The sequence below is a fragment of the Schistocerca nitens genome, chromosome 5 (assembly GCF_023898315.1).
Source record: "Schistocerca nitens isolate TAMUIC-IGC-003100 chromosome 5, iqSchNite1.1, whole genome shotgun sequence".
Taxonomy (NCBI): domain Eukaryota; kingdom Metazoa; phylum Arthropoda; class Insecta; order Orthoptera; family Acrididae; genus Schistocerca; species Schistocerca nitens.
In genome coordinates, this window is record NC_064618.1 from 146,496,595 (window position 1) to 146,503,054 (window position 6,460).

Below are 6,460 nucleotides of genomic sequence, written 5' to 3' on the forward strand. Positions count from 1 at the left end.
CAGTGGTCAAAACAGACTCCCAAAGAAGCCTTCGCCACTGCCATGGAATCAAGGCGTCAGCGTTGTGAAAAAATGTGTACGTCTGCAGGGCGATTACGTCGAGAAGTAACGCCAGTTTCATCGATTTCGGGTGGGTAGTTAATTAGAAAAAAATCGGAGGCCTTAGAACTTGAATGCACCTCGTATTTTATTCATAAAACATGATTTCAGTATCAGGTAAAGTGAATCCCGATAGTTAACTTTCTTTATGAACAGTGCTAGTACATCCAGTGCAAGTACATCGTACAAAATTGTGTAATTAGGCTGGCGATCGTTACCCTTTGCGCAATTGCAGTTTATTTTATTACTAATAGAATAGATTCCCATTTGTCGTGCTGTTTCTCTCTTTCAAGAGTAATATTTCGAGAAACGAAAATAGTCCGATACCTTAACCATTACACACTCAAATCTAATTCCTTCCACAGGAGTAACGTTATCGGTATATTGCTAATTTAGTAACGGCCATTAGTGTTATACTTGGCTTTTCTCGTGACAGGACAACAGTGCTGCTCCTTTGCACTTTGTCCATCTGTATCTTTCTCTCTCTCTCTCTCTCTCTCTGCACATCTGCTCCTTTCTCTTCTGTCCACCTTCTCCTCTCTCTCTCCTTCTGATCCTTTCGCATCTGTTAATCTGCTCCTTACCTCTTTGTCCATCTGGTCTTTTCACCTCTGACCATCTGCTGCTTTCTCCCTCTGTCCTTCCACTCCTTTCTCTCCCTGTCCCACTGTTCATCTGCCTCTTTTGCCTCAGTCCATCTAGTCCTTTCGCCTCTGTCCATCTGCTCCTGCCCCTCATGCCCATCTGTTCATTCCACACTTTCTACCTGCAACTTTCCCCTTTCCATCTCCTCCTTTCCACTCTGTCTATCTGCACTTTACTCCTCTCTCCATCTGCTCCTTTCTCCTCTGCTCACCTGTTCCTTTCTCTTCTGTCCAGCTGCTTGTTTCCCTCTGCGCATCTGCTAGTTTCCCCTCTACCCACCTGCTTCTTTGTCCTGTACCCATCTGTTCCTTTCCATTCTGTCCATCTTTTCCTTTCCCATCTGTCCACCTGCTACTTTCTCCTCTGTCCAGCTGCTCCAGCCCCTCATGTCCATCTGCTTCATATATCTGCGTCTTTGCCCTCTGTCCATCTGTTCCTTCGCCCCTTCCATCTGCTCCTTTCCTCTCTGTCCATCTGCACATTTCTCCTCTTCCCATCTGTTCCTTTCTCTCTCCTCCTTCGCCCTCTGCCCACCTGCTCCATTGCCCTCTATCCATCTGCTCTTTTCTCCATCTGTCCACCTTCTCCTTTCCCTTCTGTCATCTGGTCCTTTCCCTCTGCCTATCTGCTCCTTTACCCTTCGTTCATCTGCACCTTTCTCCTCTTCAAATCTGCTCCTTTCTCCTCTGGCATCTGTTCCTTTCCCCTCTGCCTACCTTCTCCTGTCCATCTGATCCTTTTGCATCTGTTCATCTGCTCCTTTCCTATTTGTCCATCTGCTCTTTTCCCCACTTTCCCCCTCTGCACATCTGCTCCTTCGCCCTCCGCCCATCTGCCCTTTTCCCCACTATCCATCTGCTCCTTTCACCTCTGTCCCTCTGCTACTGCCCCTCATCTTCATCTACTACTGCCCCTCATGTTCATCTGCTTCATTCCTCGCTTTCTATCTGCACCTTTCCTACTTCCATCTCCTCCTTTCTGCTCTGTCTGTCTGCACCTTTCACCTCTCCCCATCTGCTCTTTGCTCCTTTCCCTTCTGCCCACCTGCTCATTTTCCTTTGCCCATCTGCTAGTTTCCCCTCTGTACATCCGCTTCTTTGCCCTCTGTCCATTTGCACCTTTCTGGTCTTCCTATCTGCTCCTTTCCCATCAGCCCACCTGCTCATACCCCTCTCCCCATTTGCTAGTTTCCCCTCTGCCCATCTGCTCCTTTCTCCCTCTGTCCATCTGCTCCTTTCTCCCTCTGTACATCTGCTCCTTTCTCCCTCTGTCCATCTGCTCCTTTCTCCCTCTGTCCATCTTCTCCTCTCTCCCTCAGTCCATCTGCTCCTCTCTCCCTCTGCCCATCTGCTCCTCTCTCCCTCTGTCCATCTGCTCCTCTCTCCCTCTGTCCATCTGCTCCTTTTCCCACTGTCCGTCTGCTCCCTTCACCTCTGTCAATCTGCTTCGTTCCACTCTGTCCATCAGCTCCTTCTCCTGCCCCTACCCACTCTATCTCCTCCTATCCTCTCTGCATCCACCTCCTCCTCCTTCATTCTCTGTCCATCTCCTGCTCCCTATTCTCCCTGCCCATCTCTTCCTCATCTAATTCTCTGTTCCTTTCCTCCTTCTATTCCATCCATTTATCTCCTTCTACCTCTCTGTACTACAATCTCCTCCTCTCCCTTTGTCTGTGAACTTCCACCTCTTCCCTTTCTTCGTCCATCACCTCCTCTCTCTACCCATTTTCCCAACCTGTCCCCTGTCCCTATCCTTCTTCTGCATATCTGTGTCCATCTCGTCCTTGTCCCTCATTGTCTCTCATTCTCTTCCTCCCCTTTTCTGTCTCTATATTATCAGGGTTCTCCTAGTAGGATGGTGGTGGTTTTTACTCCCACAGTGTTTCTTTCCAGATCGTAACTAAAGTATGTACCAAATTTGGGTCTGGCCATGAAGCTTGCTGGGATAGCCTAATGTTATGCGACTGCTCTCGTCAATCGGGGAAACCGGTTTCGACTCCCGTTCTGGCACAAAATATCGTTGTCGTCCTTCCATTATATAGCTGATGATTGTCCATATTCGCAACTACGAATACATTTCATGACTAGGTCAAGTTTATGAAAAAGAATTTTAGCTGAAACGCTAGTAGTTAAGGAGGCATTCAGCTTCACTTAAAGAAAATTTTGTCCTGACTATTTTTGTGTGCCGCGATTACACTTAGAAATTATTAAAGAAGAAATAAGCTACATTTACATCGTAACCAAGATGGGACTCTCACAGAAATATCACAATTGGCCTCTTTATTTGCTGTGCTTTCTAAAAGGCGCTATTGGTCTCACCGACAAACTTTATATTATTCCTTTCACGTACTGACGCAGTATGAGTATAGCATGTGTTGCACTCATACCCTTTACGTCAAATAACCTATGCTCCATAGACTATAGAAAATTATATAATAATTATTATATGTTATAATAGTGTACCTCTACAAACGAAACGAATGTCTGTATAACGAGCCACCAAGCTGGTTGGTTCAGTGGTAAGTCACGAGATTTGTATTCAAGGAGCGCAGCCATTCAAATCCCCACATAGCCATTCAGTTTTCGGTTTTCCATCGTTTCCTAAATCGCTTACAACCAAATGCAGAACGGCTTCTTTGGGAACGACAGCTGAATTCCTTCCCCATCCTTCCCTCATTCGACTTTGTGCTCCATCGCTAATGAGTCTAATGAGTACATCAAGGACAAGTCGTCAAACCCCAGTCTTCCTTTTACACTTAGCCATTGAACACTCACAAAACATGAGCTAAATCTATGAAACTTTGCGTTCGGAGCGTGAGACGGAATTTGATAGAATACATCACGAACCCCACCCAGACGCTGTAAAGAATCGGACCAACATGTGTACTATCTGATCAAAACTATCCAGACACCTATTAATGGACACTGATACGGGGTGTATCCACACTTCGCCTTTATGACGGCTTGAACACTGTGCCTGAACGTATGTGGAGAAATGTAACCCATTCTTCCTCAAGAGCGGAAACCAGAGGAGGTAGTAATTTTGGTCGCTGGGGTCTGGAGTGAAGCCGACTTTCAGTTCATCCCAAAGGTGTTCCATTCGGTTCAGGGTGGGATTTCGTGCAGGCTAGTCCCCTTCAGGACTCTTAAACGTCCAAACAAACCAACGCCTCACAGATGCTGCTGTATAACAGGGTGCATTATCATGCTAATACAAACAAGCATCTTCTCCTGATTGTTCCTCTACTGTACACAGTACATGGTCATATCCATCCGCATTAAGTGTACTAAGGGGACAAATACTTCACCACGAAAAACACCCAAATACCGTAACACCAGTTCCTGCGTCCTTCACTGTTGGCACTACGAATAATGGCAGGTAAGATTCTCCAGGAATTTGCCAAACTCATACCCTTCCATCACAGGATATTTTCAATCGTCTCTTAGCGTTGACTACAGATGTATGCCTTATGAAGAGCTGCTCGATCACTGTACGCCTTTCTTTTTGACGCACTATGCACAGTCAGTGAGCTATGTGTGCTAACTGGACTGTTGATAGCACTTTGGAACTCACGAGTGATTCCTTTCGCTGATTTCATGCGGTTTTTTACAACAGCCGTCCGCAATGCTCGACGTGTCCCACCCACCAGCGCATGAGGTCTGTCGGGGCTTGGTTAACTGAGGTTATTCCTTCGCGTTTCCACTTCACGATCACTTCATCAACGGTCGACTTGGGAAGTTTTAGAAGGGTTGAAGTGTCCCTCACAGATTTGTTACTCGGGTAACATCCAAGGGGGCAACGGCCTTGCCGCAGTGGCTCCACCGGTTCCCGTGAGATCACCGAAGTTAAGCGCTGTCGGGCGTGGCCGGCACTTGGATGGGTGACCATCCAGGCCGCCATGCGCTGTAGCCATTTTTCGGGGTGCACTCAGCCTCGTGATGCCAATTGAGGAGCTACTGGACCGAATAGTAGCGGCTTCGGTCAAGAATACCATCATAACGACCGGGAGAGCGGTGTGCTGACCCCACGCCCCTCCTATCCACATCCTCCACTGAGGATGACACGGTGGTCGGATGGTCCCGGTAGGCCACTCGTAGCCTGAAGACGGCGTGTTAACATCCAAGGAGTAGTCCACGTTCGATGTCCTGAGTTCTCCTAAATGGCCCATTCTTCTCTTACTACGGTGTGTTCAAAAAGTCTCTCCGCAGTTCCGTATGATTGTTAGCCGCGCGTGCCATATGCCGCAGTGAATATACCGAAATGAAACTCAGTAAAATACAAGTTATTAATTTATTGATTATTCATTTTTACTTACAAATTTTCATATTGCAGTTTTCAATTCGTCGATGGATTTTGGACCGTTTTTATAGACAGTTGCTTTCGCTGTTCCCCAGAAGAAAAAGTCAGGTGATGTTAGGTCAGGCGATCGTGGAGGCCAAAGTCCCTGTGAAATTATGCGATCACCAAAAACATGAGCAAGCAGTGACACTGAAACGCGAGCTGTATCCGCGGTTGCACCATCTTGTTGAAAACAACCGTTCAGTATTTCACTTAACACAAGTTCTCCTATGTTATGGGTACAAAATATCACTGCAGTGTTGTTGTGCGTTTATTGTTTCGTTGTAAAATATGGGACCCACAATGTGACGTCTAGAAATTGCAATCCAAACTCCTACATTCACAGAATGAAGTGGTTCCTCATGAATACACAATGGATTTGCAGTACTTCACATACGAGAATTTTGCTATTTCATGTACCCAGATAAATGAAACCACGCCTCATCAGTGAAAACGTTTCATTAAGAATATCCCTTCCATTTTGTTGAACGAAATTTTTGAACCATTGACAACAATGCATTCTCTTGCCATTATCAGTATTTTTCAGTTCTTGCACGACTGTCACTTTGTGTGGGAAAAGTTCTAATTTTTTCCTTACAGCTGTGTGGGCCGTTCCGACACTAGCATCGATTTCAAATGGCTTGACACTGAGCGCTATGGGACTCAACTTCTGAGGTCGTTAGTCCCCTAGCATCGATTTCCTGGGCGAGTTTTCTTACTGACGTGTTCGGAAACATGGACATTTTATGGGAAATATCGAGTAGTTTATCCTCAGACAAACCGCTAGGACGACCACTTCTCGCTCCATCTGTCACTGAAGCCTTACTTCGAAATTTGTTAATCAAATCTCGCAGAGTATCGCGATGTGGGAGTGTTGTCTCCGGGAAAACTGAATTAAATGTTTGACGAACTGAAACTGTGTATTTGCCGCCAGCTTCGAACACTTGTTCGACTAAAAACACACGTTCTTCAATAATTCGCATTTTAACAGTGACAAAAACGAAACAAACGAACAATGGAACTAAACTTAAACGTTCACGTCAACACGGAACGACACACACCAACGATACCACTGACGCTGGCTGAGATAAACGAAACAGTGGAATGTTGGGAGAGTCCACTTGAAGGGAAGTAACCCAGGCAAGCGAACAAGCATACGGCACACGCGGCTAACAATCATACGGCACTGCAGAGAGACTTTTTGTACAACCCGTACTTCTCTACGAACAACACAATACTCGCCGCCTCGTTTTACAGTCACGAGTCCGCCTCTTGTGCCATTTAGTTGTCAGTTCTGCTCTACATAGCGGTGTCGGGATACTTTTGATCATGTAGTGTATAGAGGATGTTTCTGTAAGAGCGTGAAAAAATTTAATAA

At 46.1% G+C, this 6,460-nt stretch overlaps 1 pseudogene; it reads left to right on the plus strand.

Moving 5' to 3' along the window:
* Positions 1-4,538: 4,538 nt before the first annotated feature.
* Positions 4,539-4,656, plus strand: LOC126261458 (5S ribosomal RNA; annotated as a pseudogene).
* Positions 4,657-6,460: the final 1,804 nt, after the last annotated feature.